This window comes from Denticeps clupeoides, chromosome 5, assembly GCF_900700375.1.
Source record: "Denticeps clupeoides chromosome 5, fDenClu1.1, whole genome shotgun sequence".
Classification (NCBI taxonomy): Eukaryota; Metazoa; Chordata; class Actinopteri; order Clupeiformes; family Denticipitidae; genus Denticeps; species Denticeps clupeoides.
This window is the reverse complement of record NC_041711.1, coordinates 29,089,933-29,104,614: the sequence shown is the minus strand read 5'-3', so window position 1 is coordinate 29,104,614 and position 14,682 is coordinate 29,089,933. Positions and strand designations below refer to the sequence as shown.

Genomic DNA, 14,682 nt, shown 5'->3' with positions numbered 1-14,682 from the left:
AAAAAAACACTTTCTTATGATTATTTATCTGCCCCAAGGACACAGTGTAGGCAAGCCTTTACATCTTCTGAGGTGCTGAGGAGCAACGGCCAAAAACATAAATGTTTTCTCATGAATGTAAACCTTGTGTTTTCATATTCAGTGTGTTTTCCCTTGCATGAAGTGCTGTTGCTATGACACTAGCTCTAACAGCAATATTTGAAAATGAGTGAACATGTAAATGTAATGTGATCCATTTCCTATATGTATTGTTTATTTTACATAAATATTACTGTTTATATGAAAACCCGTTAAACATTCATAAATAAAGGTTTTTGTTTGAAATAACAAAACACAGAATCTCTACATTCCTTCATTTTTGTTTGGTCTACTTCCATACTGAGTGTTTCTTGAGCTTTGCCACTCTGAATGAGAAAAGGGCTGGGCACATCCATTGCCGGAAAACCCATGTGATGGTCTGGAAAAAATGTTTTTTTGAGTTACCTATAGCTGAAAATTGGTTTCACAATTACAAACCTTTTGCAAGGCAAAATAGGAAGTTAACATGAAAAAACACTGTGCATCTACATACAGGCAAATAAATGCACTAAAAGAGGATTATTTTAGTCATATGCCATGTAAGATATGGTAGATCATGTTATCACTAATCTATATTGCTGGTTTTATGTGTAAAGCAATAGAATAACGAAGGATTGTTCACCAACCTGCCTGTCCGAAATACATTCTGCTCACCATTTTATCAGTCTGGGTTTGTGTATGTTTGTATGCCTGCATGCATCATTGTGCATTGAAACCATGAGTCTAGGTCTTGTGACAGACTATGGCAGTTAAAGACATCATGTGTTGATTATTGGCTGAGCGAATAATGGAGACATTCAGGGGACCTTTGCACTGCACACTTTATTCCATGTGAACTCTATTCACCAGCCACAGACACAGCCTCTGGTTAAGGATGTTTTGATCAAGAACCACAGGCAATGTCTAGTGTACTTCTTCAGGTTACAGCAATTTAGTACCAGCTTATCATCATGTAGGTTTGGAAAATGAAACTGCCCTGAAACAGGGCACCTCACAAAATATCTAATGGAATGAAGGCAGCTGCATCATGTAAAATCTTTGCAAATCTGGCTAAACCATTTTGTGAACAAAAGTGAAAAATCTGACGGACGACAATGGAAAATTATGGAAATTCTGTATTATTAAAACTTTTTCTAACTTTGTGAAAACTTATTTTATTCAAACCAACTTATTTATTCAAACCAATGTTTTTATGAATGATTGTTTAACTATTGATTCCATTGATCTTTCTTTTCTTTACTTGTACAGAAATGTGCACCACAGACAGCATGCTGTGGACATCCTCCCGGCAGTCACTCTTACCAAAACATGTCTTACTCTGTATCTATAGACTGTGGGAGGAAAGCGGAAACCCCTCAGGAAAGGAGGCGTTCCATGAAGACAGCATGATGACTCCACCCAGAGATGAGTGAAAACAACCACGAAAACTGTTTTTATTCCATGTCCTCAATCAAAAAATTAAGATATGTCATTTTACAAAGTTTTAGAATTGTTCTAAACTTTAGTTTCTAGGTTATAAAAGTTAGCTAAATTACACATGCCACATCTCACAGACATTGATGCTTGGGGTTAAAACTAAATTCTGGCTGTCACATAACTGATTATGATTTGTTATAATTAACACTTCTATATTCAGATGTATTGTTTTTTTTAAAGTTCCTTCCTGAATTAACGTCTCATTACAGTGGCTTGTAGGAATGTAATTGTCACTGATTAGCATATGCACTGTTTCTATTTTCTGTCGAGAGAAAGGAGTACTTTGCAGGAGCATGATGATGATGCCACAGCTGGGTTTGGAATCTGTTCTGGAAAATTTTCTGCTTATTGCCTCATTATGTCATTGTGAGCAAAATTAGAGCCTTAAAACTTCTTTCCACTGGTCTGCATATATGCATTCAGCATCAGTACTGCAATATGCCACATTTTCATTTTGATTCCTTAATAATTTATACAGTTATTTGAATAAGTTATGTTTTCTTGAGAATGTGGAGTTGTAAAGTTGACATAGCCCAGGTATCCTTTCTTGAGAATGTGGAAATTAATCATGACACCAAAATAAAGTTTCTCATCCATTGTTTTATTTTCCATTAAATAAAAAAACCCTTTGCCCTGCAGTAGCCTGGTGCCCCGTCCTGCACCCAGTGTCATGGGATGCACTCTGATAAATGCACTTTTTATTTACGATTATCCTATAAAAAGAAAGCATTACCAGCATTATTGTCCTAAAATAATGAAAAATGCTAACAGTGGTATACATTTCTTGTTCCGGCCATTACACATTCAGCCATTAAAAGTAAAACACATTTACCCAGCCACTTAACTGTGTGGGTCTTTTGTTCATGGTCTTCCTGCACCTTCTTCCCACTCCTTTCCCAGATCTGGATAGTCATTTATTTAGCATGCTGAGCACCAGGGCCCTGCTAACACATTTGTTCTTCAAGGTCAGTTTTTTAAATATTTACACTTTGCATTCTGGCTGGGTTCAGTCATTTTTTTTAAATTATGCCATCAGTATAGACTTGGTTTTACTACACTTTGCACTCAATAGCAGATACAGGAAATGCAATCAAAATAATGTCCTCTCTCCTAAACAATCAACAGTTTTGCCATCATGCATAATGGGAATTTAAGGAAAAAACACGAACTGTTGTAGTAATAGATTGTGTAAAAAATTCATTATTAACAGAACTCGCTCTCTGATATGCAGTATCAGATATTTGGGTGCTATAGCACCATGAATAAAATTAGTTTTTGTACTAATAGTTTTTGTACTAATTTGTATATACTAAAGATCAGAAATAAGACTGTTCCTACATGCATGGACTAACCCTAACCCTAACCCATAGACCACTGCAAACCAATGACATGTTTCAAAAGCTGCAGTTCCAGAGATGTTAAGACCCAGCCATTTAGAATCCTTCTGGCCATTGTCAGAGTCTCTAAAGTTGCATTCTGTTTTTTCTGCGTCCAACATATCAACTTCAGCAACAAAATATTCACTTTCTGCCTAAAATGTCCCACCCTCCACAAAGTGTCACTGTAACAAGATGATCACCATTATACACTGGTGCTGAGTAAATAATGTTACTTTACATATTACCAAAAGTTTGTCTAAATGTTTGTTTAATTCACCATCCTCAACTGCTCATTTGTGTTAATTGCAGCTGCCCTCACACCATTCACTTACACACTCAAACTTTCCTTTAATATAGAGTCGTCATGGATTGTAAAAGCTAATAAAAAAAAAACGTAGCTAATTTGTGACATGAAGTGAAGTCATACACTGCAGCACAGCACATGGTACAAAATGAAACATGTGCTCTGCATTTAACCCATAACCCTTAGTAAGCACTGGGCAGCCATGAAAGGTCCCCAGGGACCAGAGTGTGGAGATTACACTTGGCACCTCAGTGACACATTGGCAGAGTTTAACCTGCAACCTTCTGATGACGAGTCCACTTTCTTACCTGCTAGGCCACCACTGTCCCTGGCCCCATTATTAACCATGACTTTTTAAACCAGTGGTTGCCAAAGATAAATAAATAAACTAATGTAAACGTATTATTCTATCAAAATAAACGAATATCGGTCTAGAAGCAGGATTTGGTTCCGGACCCGAATCTCATTCCTATCCATAATCCCAGTGACTTTTCTTTCATCTGCATGATAATGTCTATATTATGAATAGGTTACAGTGTTAACAATCAGACCCTCGCACGGTCCACAAAGAAGAAAACTCTCAAACAAGGTCCGGGCCCGTGTGACGCGCTCTGATTGGACGAACGCGCTGCCAATGCAAATGAGCGGGGCGTGTCCAGGCGGGCGCGCGCCCGCCGAAGTGTGTTTTTCACGCAGTCGCGCCTGTTCCGTGGCGCTGCGTGCATCAGCGTAGTAAACGGCGGCGCGCCCCGGCGCCGCGACTGGTGGCCGCGGACGTCTTTAGAGAAGATTAAAACTCTCTCTCCCCCCCCCCGCCACACACACACGCACACACACACACACACACACACACACCTCTCCGCGCCGCAATTCGGAGTTCGCGTCATCCCGGGATCCGACGACGGCCGGAGGACGACACGACAGCGAGGTACGCGCACGGCACGAAGTTTTCTGCTTCTTTTGTTGAAGCGCTGCCTCGCCGGGAAGATACGCTTCAGACGCGAGAACAGTGCTGCGTTGTTAAGTGACTTCATCTGTTCTACGAAAAATAGAAAGCAAAAAAAAAAAAAAAAACCCGCAGAGGCGAGAGGCCGTGCGTTTTAATTTTTTTTAATTTTTTAAAATCGGAATAACCGGACCGTGCAGGAATGAGCACACCGCACGCGTTGCGTCTTCCCTGCGACAAAACAACCCGCCTTGCTGTTCAGATGTGGTGCGAGGGGGGCATTTAAGTTGCGTTTTCTGCGCTGGCTGCAGTTTCGCGTGGAATTATGAGGCGATACGGCAGGCGGTGCTGGGAGCGACACGCGTCCCTTGTTGTCTGGCCGCGCTGGCTGCTCGGATTGAATCAGTTTGTCTGGTGGAAAAAAAAAAATACATTGTGACCGTGACACCGTACAGGCGAGACGATTCCCCCCCGATTTTGGTTGACGTCTCTCGATCTTAGCCAGCTTCTGCATGAAAGTTGAAATCGATCATCTAGTTTAGTTAATAATATAATAGTAACGATATAATAATAGTAACGATAATAACAATCACCCCTCTTGCTAATTTCTTGCTTTTTTTCCCACGCCCCTTGTGACAGAAAATAACCAGTTTTGTTTTGCAGTCTTTTTTTTTTTTTTTTAATCACATGACAATCAAGCGCATCCCATCTGCCCTCGCTGCCTTCTCGGGGCATGTGAAATTGATTAAGATGATTTCTTTACCCATCAGTGTTAATAATAGCCCCATATTAGGGTTTTATTGCCTTGTAAACAGCACTTGATTGAACTCCAGCCATGCCTTGACTGTCTGCTTTGTGGAACTGACACTGAGCGCTGTAGTGAAATACAGCGTAGTGCAGTGAAATAAAAGATGTGAAAGGGACCTCCCCATCGTCCTGTAAAATGAAGAGACGTTGCTATAAACGTATTTGATAGCGTTCTTGGAGACAATCAGTTTGATTGGAGGCTTTCCCTGCCTATTGGATACCATGTCAGAGCCAGTTCAAGTTGTTTGGAAGTTCCTAATGTTCTGCTTTTGAACGTGACTATGACCTTGTTTTATAGCTTTTTTTATTATTTATTCATTCATCCCGCCACTGTCTGTGTCTGTGAACTCTTTTGTGTTAATGGTCTCTTGTGCAAAGTGCTATCAAACGGTTCATTTCTGTGCTGCAGGGCTCCAGGTTCAATCTAGCCCGACATACCTGCTTCCTCCCCGGAACGGGTAATGGCGCGTTTAGCCGGGCCTGTAATTTTATTTCCAATTTCCCGTGCTGTAGTTTTGTCATCAGTGGTGTGGTGGTGGTGCAGGGTTGCAGATGACTGTGTCTTTCCTAATGGTTCTCAGGGTAATGAGAGCTGAAATAGCCTCGAGTGGCACATATACCCCATCATTCAGCGAGAGGAGACCCTGTGCTACTACTTCTGTTTTTCTTCTGTTGCATTGGTTTGGTGCCTCTGATTATTTTCGATGGTTTTTCGAGTTGTATACAGTTGGGTGCAGCCATGATGCATTCGCCATCATCCATTGCAGCATCTTTTGCAGAGTGCTTTGTGTGCCAGGGCCGACGTCTCTGATTGGAATTCGTTTGTGCAGTCACACATGGCTCTCCCCGCTTATTTCATTATGTCCGTGGCTGCAACCCGTGACTGTGCAGCCAGTCCAGATCCAGCACCTGGAAAGGGAGGTTAATAAGGAGGAGCATGCTGGTGTCTCCTCCTGCCTGGATGCCCATATCCAGCAAAGGTCCCGTACCCTGGGGAGTGAATTATTACCTGTCAGAGCCACAGCATCCCCATCATCCATAAAGCTCCTCTGACACGTCACAGCCCCTTCAGGGCAGGTGTTGTGACCAGCAGCCCGGGGCCCTCCCTCTGTGGGTGATAAATACATATTAACATGCTCAACGTGGAACTTTTATAAAAGCTTGTCTGTCGGTTCTCAGGTGTTAGGGTGCTATTTCTGCCATTTTCAGAACATTATGGAGAACATTGTTGTTTTTAATATATTGTGGTTTAATATATTTTCTATTAAAAGTGATGCTTTGTTCTTGTTGAAAATTTGAGCATTGTTTGTCTCTAAAATGTGTCACATTACAATACAGTAATGAAACGTAACCAATTAAAAAAATCGATGAAAGTGAACCGTAATTTCAGCCCCAGAACACACTTGGATCTCTTGGATTTTTTTCGTTGGTATTGTTCCATCAAAGGATTTAGATTAGATTAGATTCAACTTTATTGTCATTACACATATACAAGTACAGGGCAACGAAATGCAGTTTAGGTCTAACCAGAAGTGCAATAAGCAGCAAGTGCAGGATAAAGGTCAAATAAGTTATGTGTATACATAAGGTGATATGTTACGTATTCACGTAAGGTGTTACGTAAGGTGATATTTACGTATTCACTACAGTGTTTTTAGAAATTCCTCAACAGTCTGCAAGCAGCCTTAGCAATTCAGTCATGCTGAACACTGTCGTGCTGATGATCTCTGTAGACTGTAGGCTTCTTTTCTCTCACACGGCATATTAGTGCCTATCAAAAGTGTGCACCAGGTGAACATTTCTGAAGTAAAAGTGATTAGTTGTCACCCAGTGCACACATTAAAATGTGGTCTGTGCATTTAACCCGTCCACCGAGGCGCCCGGGGAGCAGCGTGTGGGGACGGTGCTTTGCTCAGTGGCACCTTGGCGGATCGGGATTCGAACCGGCAACCGATCCGACTACGGGTCTGTTTCCTTACCCGCTGGGCCAACCACTGCCGCCTCTCACACTATTCTCTCCATGCTTGGAAGAATTACATGGGTGACCCTAGGCTCTTGACGGTCAAATAAAGCATGTTGGCAGAAACTGAGAAAGACAGAGAAAACTGAACTGTGGAAGAACAAAGGGCCCCAGCCTTCGTTTTCATTTTGCCCCTTGTCAGACTGGCTGTCTTCCAGTGGCTCCGTGTGCTGTTTAGCTGAAACTTTAACCCCTTGTCAAACATCAGCTGTGGCTGTTTGACCAAACCACTGCCGCCACAGATGTGGAACAATTGCTAACATGCTGTTTTGGGCTGGAAAGTGGACATGGACTCTCTCCAGCTGCTACTAATGATGAGTAGCATTTCAGCATGATGGGTCCGATATCCTTTTTTGCCCTTTTGACCCAGCAGCAGCGAGCCAATTTCCTCAGTTATTGTTAAGTGGAGATATGGTACAGTAGCCTGCATTAATATAGCCGCTTCAAGACATATGGCATATGTTGCTTCCCATTAAGTGAAGTGGTTGTCATTGAGACCAAACCATTAGGGGTGCAACAGTATATCGCGCTTACGGGACGCGCTTACGGGACGCGGAATTTAGGTTTTGCTATTCATTTTGAAAATGGTCCAGAAAATTGTCCAGTGATTGGACATTAACTCACAGGGAGGGTTGTCACCCATTGGCACTGACAATTTAACAGTTGCCTGTTTAACAATAGCGGCAAAACCCCGTCCTGCGAGTTAATGTCCAATCACTGTTGAGCCTCCACCCACTTAGCCCCTCTCACACTGTGATAACTGGAGCTGAGCTTGAAGTGAAACCTGCACACCAATAAAAAGAAGGAAACAAACAGGCATGGTCAGTGCTAGCGGAGGAGCTGCGGGACAAAAGTTCGAAGAAGCACATTTGAGCGACTCCAAAAGGTAACCTGCGGTGGTGGAGATGGCTGTCTTTAGGATTGTCAGATTTTGTCGGTCATACGCCTTCCGAGAGGCCGAACGCCCCCTGGATCTGTGTGTCACGTGTGCCATAAATTAAACCTTACTATGCCCTATATGTTCAGACAGTAAGAAACAATACAGTGTTCTTTACTGTTAATATTCTGTTTAAAAGTGAAAGAAAAATACAAGCGGAGCTCATTACAAGCCGTGCATCCCTGTGTGGCATATAACTCAACTAGAGTAAATCACACAAGTGCAGACTGATAGCTCAGCCCCACCACATAACACAGTGTCATGATGGCTGGACATGGCGAGGAAGGGGGACGCATACGCACGCTGTCAGGTGATTTAATACAATAACACATCACCAAACAACGTCCCGACGGCGAACAGACACAAACAGGGCAGCTTTATACAGGCAGACAGAAGAAAACAATCAGGAAACGTAATAACACAGGACCTACATGAAACTCCGCAACCGGAGTAGCCCCTTGTGAACTGGATCCCAGTGCATTTCACAAACAACAGCAAAATGATAACTGTTTATTGAAAATGCTTTTGAACAGACCTATTGTGGCACATAAAACAAAAGAAAAAGGCAGAAAATGACATGTATAGAAAACCGTGGCCCAAAAACCAAGGTACAGACTGGGAACATGGGAAATCTGTATCGTTGTACCCCTACTTCCCATATAGTTTGGTTGTGGGCTTCTGCTTCTTATTATTATATATGAAGTGATATCTTGAAAATGAAGTGCCTGTATTGAAAACAGCTTGTGCCAATAAGCATGTTATATTGTTATTGGTTATTTGTTTTTATTAAAAGGCCAAATCAGCTTTTACTAATTGATTAATATTCAGTCAATATGTATTTTAAAGGACATCAATCAAGCTATTTTCATGCCAAATAACACATACTTAGATATCTGATTGCAGTAGATAGAGACAAACATCAAGGGGAAAGGTCACAAGGAAATTATTTAATTTACTAACCATTTCATTCTGGTTCATTGCTGAAACTTTAATATTTTTTCAAATTTATTTCAAATCCCTCAACTTATCACACGCACAAGCCCAGCAGAGTTCCAACCCAAATGTTTACACACACGTGTAAACACACACACACACAGACGCCCACACACATATACATAAAGCTTTATTAGTGTGACAGGAAGATTGGACTTTCTCTCCCAAGGGCGGGCCTTGCAGAGACTGTTAAGGGAGGCGAGTGGAGGGAAATAAATCGCATTTGCATGAAACCACCAGCTTTGTGAAGAAAAGCTGGTCATGGTGGAATGTCGTTATTTTGTTTTTTTTTTTACTTTTTATTTTTCCCCCTTGGCTCTCACCACAGTGGATTACGGAGTGATGACTTAGTGCATTTCATACCAATTCAGCCGTCACCTGCATCACCAGCTCCGAGCTGCGGTGTACAAGAAGGCTTTTGTAACCCTCGCATTGGTATTCCAGCATTAGGGGCTGAACCTGCCGTCTGTAGGCAAGTGTTTCCAAAGGCGCCACAACTGCCACGTTCACCGCCGTCCATTTAGGAATGCAAAATGGTGCCCAAAGGATCCCCTGCCCCAGCCCCCCGCTTAAATTGCTGTTGGCCATACTTTCGCGTTATTGATCTCTCGCAGTCCGGGTGGGTTTAAAGGTTCCATGGTCTGTGCTCCAAATGATCTCTTAATCACTTTATAATGGAACGAGTCTTCCTTCCACATTGATTAGCCGTTTGCGCTGAAGTTGTCCCAAAACGTCAACTTTCTAATCTCGTTCAAACTCTCTGGGCTCTTTCCAGATTATTATTTGTGAGCAGACATGGAAGTGGAGGACTTATCTTCAGCCCTTTTTGAGATAAAGCATTTTCTCAGTAAACCATTTATCTGGATTTTTTTAGACCGGTGCTTGCATCAACATGGTTTATTTATCGGTTTTATTTTTGGGAATATTTATGGAGGTTTTTTCATAAGTGATAAGTTGCATCATGATCTGGAGATCTTGTCTCTGCCGTAGCTCCGAGTCTTTTCTACGTCAGAATACACTGCACTGTTCTTCTTGGAAATTGCACTTGTAAGTGTACAAAGTGATCCATTGAGCATAGCAGTACTTACTAAGACAAAGAGGAAGAAGAGCACATGTAGACCTCGTGGCCTCAAAATACTTAATCAGATGATTATTTGCGATATATATCATGCACACATTTGCCATGGGCGTGTGCCTGCAGTTTTTAATGCTAAGAATAACGATTAAAGTGCCTTAGTACATTTTTAAATGAATGGTTTTGGCCTTAAAATGTGAAATGAAGCAGGAAATTAAAAAGTGAAGATAAGATTCCCCGCCTCCCCCTCTTTTCGCTTAAATCTGCTGCTTCATAGACTTATGCTTCTTCATAACCAGTTAAAATTCCAACGCTGCATACTCCACACATGGGCGATGGTCTAAATAAATAAATAAGTACATGGCCTTACACCGGATTTAGATTTTTGTTAAATGATATCAAACGCACATCAAGCGCCGCGGCAATTCGTCACGATTCTACTGGTAAATCCATGGCACTTTCAGCTCGCCGTAAATAGCAGTTTTGTTTGACCTTGATTCGGAAAATCTTGGCAGGGCTTGGCGCGTGCATGTATGCGATCTGTGGAGGAAAATGACTCATCTCCAAACCTTGGGCACGACTCAAACCTGACAAAAGGCTCCACATCTGATTCTGCAGGAGAGTGCGTGGGGGAACGGCCCGCGGGGGCGGGGTTTAGGGTCGGCCCCAGGAACGGACCCATCGCTCCGCTGCTGCGATTTCTTCAAACTCCAAACACGCTTACCAGAACTGGGGCTATATTTAGACTCGTCTGCGAGTGAGAGTGGGGCAGGGGGTTAGACGGGGCTTGGGGGGCTGGTATCTGCCCTTGGCGCCCGTCCAGAGAGAACCCCCCCCCCCCACACACACACACACCACCACACCCCAGCCTTCACACGTCTCACGTTAACCATGTGATGACTGATTGGTGTTTTGTGCTGTCAAACTTGTGTGTGGGAGTGAGAGTGTGTGCTGTCATTTGCACAGTCAGAAACAAACATCAGGCCAAGGCACACACACTCACACACACACACACACACACACACCAACACACACGGCGTCTTTGGTTTAGTGCATCCGAGGCGGCTTCATTTGATCCTCCTTTATTGCTTTCCCACATTATCTCTCCAGCTCAACAATCTTTCCCCTCCGGAGCAATCATCGCCGACTGACTGTATGAAAAACAAGTCCAGGTAAACAAATCTCAGAAGCACAGAGGCCGATATTACTTTTAATGCCTCCTCCCGGCCGCAGGGGCTCAGAACTCCCCGGTGGACGTAATCCAGGTAGACACGAATGACCCTGGGGCGAAAATGGCCGTGGGGGTCACACTCCGGATGTTGTACCTGGTTCGTGCTCGACCAGCACGCTCCCTTTCATTTTCTTCTTTGCTCCTTTCTTTTGTTTAGCTTAATTCGAGCTGCGGATGAGTCTCACAGAGCATCTTCTTTAGTAATAAAGACTGATCAGCCTGAACTATGGAATGGGAGGAGATGACAGGAAGAAAAAAGGGTGGGTGGTAGTAGCCTAGTGGGTAACACACTCGCCTATGAACCAGAAGACCCGGGTTCGAATCCCACTAACTACCATTGTGTCCCTGAGCAAGACACTTAACCCTGAAACTGTCCCTGTAACTACTGAGTGTAAGTCGCTCTGGATAAGGGCGTCTGATAAATGCTGTAAATGCCCAGCAAAAAAATAATTTAATTCTGAATGCAGGGTCAGGGAACTCACTATGTAGGAGCGCCCTGTTCCTCCATTTGGAAAATTAAATAAAACGAAAGACTTTGTTGCAAAGATGCACCTTTTGGTTGAAAAAAAAAACTGTTCATTCAGATGACCTTTTCATTGTGATCTCTTTAATTAACCATCGCTCTTAATGTCTTGTGTCCATTTTGTGCCATTCTGGTGGGACGTATAGCAGGATTCTGTTAACTAGGCTTCTGTCTATTATGCATTCAGTTTTTATCCAGATTAGCATTATAATATCCTTTACAGGAAGGGGATCTGCTAATCAGATTCTCTCTGTGTAACGGCTGGTTATTATAGCGGTGAATGCGCCGTCAGTTGAACTAACTGCCTGATTTCATCCATAAATCTCTGATATTGCAGATCGGCCGACAGTGGCAGAGGGAACGAACCCGTCAAATTGTGTCTCTTTCCCTGGCGCTGGTGATATTGTAATGTCTTAACAGGGTAATTTCCTGTGCAATTATTCCATGTTAATAGCATCCCTCCGGACAGGCAGCCATGATGCCATTGGGTGACGCCACCTTGCAAAACGAGGTTTTAAATGAGAGAAGATGTGAGGTTTACAAGCATAAAACTTGTTTGAAGAGTCATGAAATGACAATGACTGGAAAAGGAGTGACATTTTTAGACCGATGTAGCACAAGGCCCAGGCAGCCATCCTATAAAACCAGGCAAGAGTCAAACTGTTCGACAGAGAACAGACTGATGCCACAAAGACACATTTTTGTCCTCCTCTCTGCAGACTCCATCAAGGTCACAGGGTTCAAAAGTTAAGCAGAAAGAGCGTATGTGACCTGAATTGAGAATAAATTGGTTCTCGCTGCAGGTTTCGGGGAGTGTCTGAAGTGGGATAATTAGTTTTTTGAAGGTACACAGAGGAAAAGAGATGGGAGTGGATGCCTGAGAGATGCAGAAAATGAAGAACGTCTCTGCCTAGACATGTCTTGTCTAGGCATTGCCTGACCTTACCTTATGTGTTTTTAACAGAAAATGGGAGCTAATTACGTGTTCTGGGCGTTTCTATGCATGTATGGGGAGCAGCAGAGAGAAAACTCCATTCAGAACTCCATCTGCTGTCTGGCTTGGACACCATAGAGCAGAAGTATTATAGCCATTTACAAACAAGAGCAATGTGGCATTTTGCTTTGAAATGGATTTCATTTTTGTGTGCCCTTGTGTGCCCTTGTGCCCTTAACTTACACAGTGGAATTCAGTGATCCAGTAAATAGGGTCTTATTTTGCAGTCTAATACAGCTTTACACATTTTTCAATTTCAAATGGTGTCATCAGCATAATAAAAATACACAGATTGTTTATAAATGACAGATTATATTAGTTTTAGTTATGATGGAGGTTGGAAAGTGTGGACAGGTGTCTTTTATACAAATATTGAGTTGCCATTAATACAGGTAACACGTGAAGGGTAGAAGAGCTCCTTAAAGAAGTAACAGCTCTGTGAGAGCTTGATGTACGTGCTAAATTCTTATTTTCTGCACCATTATACAAATAAACTCTTTAAAAATAATATATGATTTTCCTGGCCTTTTTTTTTACATTCTGTCTCTTACAGTTGAAGTGTACCTATGATGAAAAGTTCAGACCCCGCTCATCTTTTTAAGTGGGTCAACTTGCCCACTTGGTGGCTTCCAAATACTTTTTGCCCCACTGTATAGGCCTATTATAGGCCTGAGTGAGAGAAGAACAAAATGAACAAGCAGAAAGTCATATCACGTTAATTGTATTCCTCACCCCCCCAGTCCCTGCTCACTTATCTGTTGGATCCCATAGCATGAGTGAAAGTGACTAGATGTGTAAGATAGTATGTATGAGAGATGCCCATGACTTGATGACTGTTTAGCTCAATAATCAGGATAATTCCAAAACCTGACTGGATGCAACTTCTGGGTCTTAAAAAGAGGACATGTCCGGGGAAAATAGACACCCTTAATATGACTTGTCTTTTTTGTGCTGGCCATTATTTACCGGTGTAAAGGTGACTGTGTTGTCGTGCATGGGAAATACTGCCACCAGCAGGAGTTGTAATACAGTTGTGAGTTTACATGAGTATTTGGGTAATTTAGGCGAAAAATATACAATAGGATGGGAAATATGCAGCTTTGTGGAAACATTTGGTAAATTGCTGATTTTGCTGTATTTGATGATGCAGTGATTTGATGTTATGTAATATCTGAATGTCTGACACTGTACAGTCGTGGCCAAATTTTTTGAGAACTACACAAATACTGGTTTTCACAAAGTTTGCTGCTTCCGTTTTTTATTATGGCAATTACATATACTTCTGAATATTATAAGTGATCAAATGAATTGCAAAGTCCCTCTTTGCCATGAAAATGAACTTAATCCCAAAGAAAAAATTTCCACCATATTTCAGCCCTGCCACATAATGACCTGCTGAGATCATTTCAGTGATCCTCTCATTAACAGGTTTAAGTGTTGACAAGCACAAGGCTGGAAGTCAATCTGTCATGGGCGATTCTAAACAAAATTCTGTAATATTTGAACCTTTACTTTTACTTGTCCTAGTATTTAAGATGGGTACTCAGATAATGTGGAACATCATTCCATGTATTTAATGAAACTGAATGTTTTGCAGACATTTGAAACATGGTTACCTCTCATGGTATAAAATTTTTACAAATTCAAGGCAAATTATAATCATAACCCAGCCATTCAAAGTTTAGTTTATATATGTTATATTGAATAGAATTGAATATTCATACAATGCACCACATTTGAACTTTTAGTACTGGCTATTATATGTTAAAAATAACAGCACTTGTGTAGCTTTTAGACCCGTGACATTGTTGTCCTGTGCATCACACCATCTTGGTCATTTTAGTTGCATAAATTGGTATTGCATAAAGTGTTGCACAGTTTTGACACTTGTTATACATTGAAATATTTGGTGCAAGAGT

At 41.9% G+C, this 14,682-nt stretch overlaps 1 protein-coding gene across 3 annotated transcripts in view; it reads left to right on the top strand.

The window, feature by feature from the left end:
* The first annotated feature begins 3,915 nt into the window (after positions 1 to 3,915).
* sema6cb (semaphorin 6Cb) overlaps positions 3,916 to 14,682 on the top strand; it is a 100,852-nt gene continuing 90,085 nt past the window's right edge. For all 3 annotated transcript variants that reach the window (XM_028979078.1, XM_028979077.1, XM_028979075.1), the window contains exon 1: positions 3,916 to 4,165. The gene's annotated coding sequence lies outside the window, so the exon portion shown is untranslated. The remainder of the gene's footprint in view (positions 4,166 to 14,682) is intronic.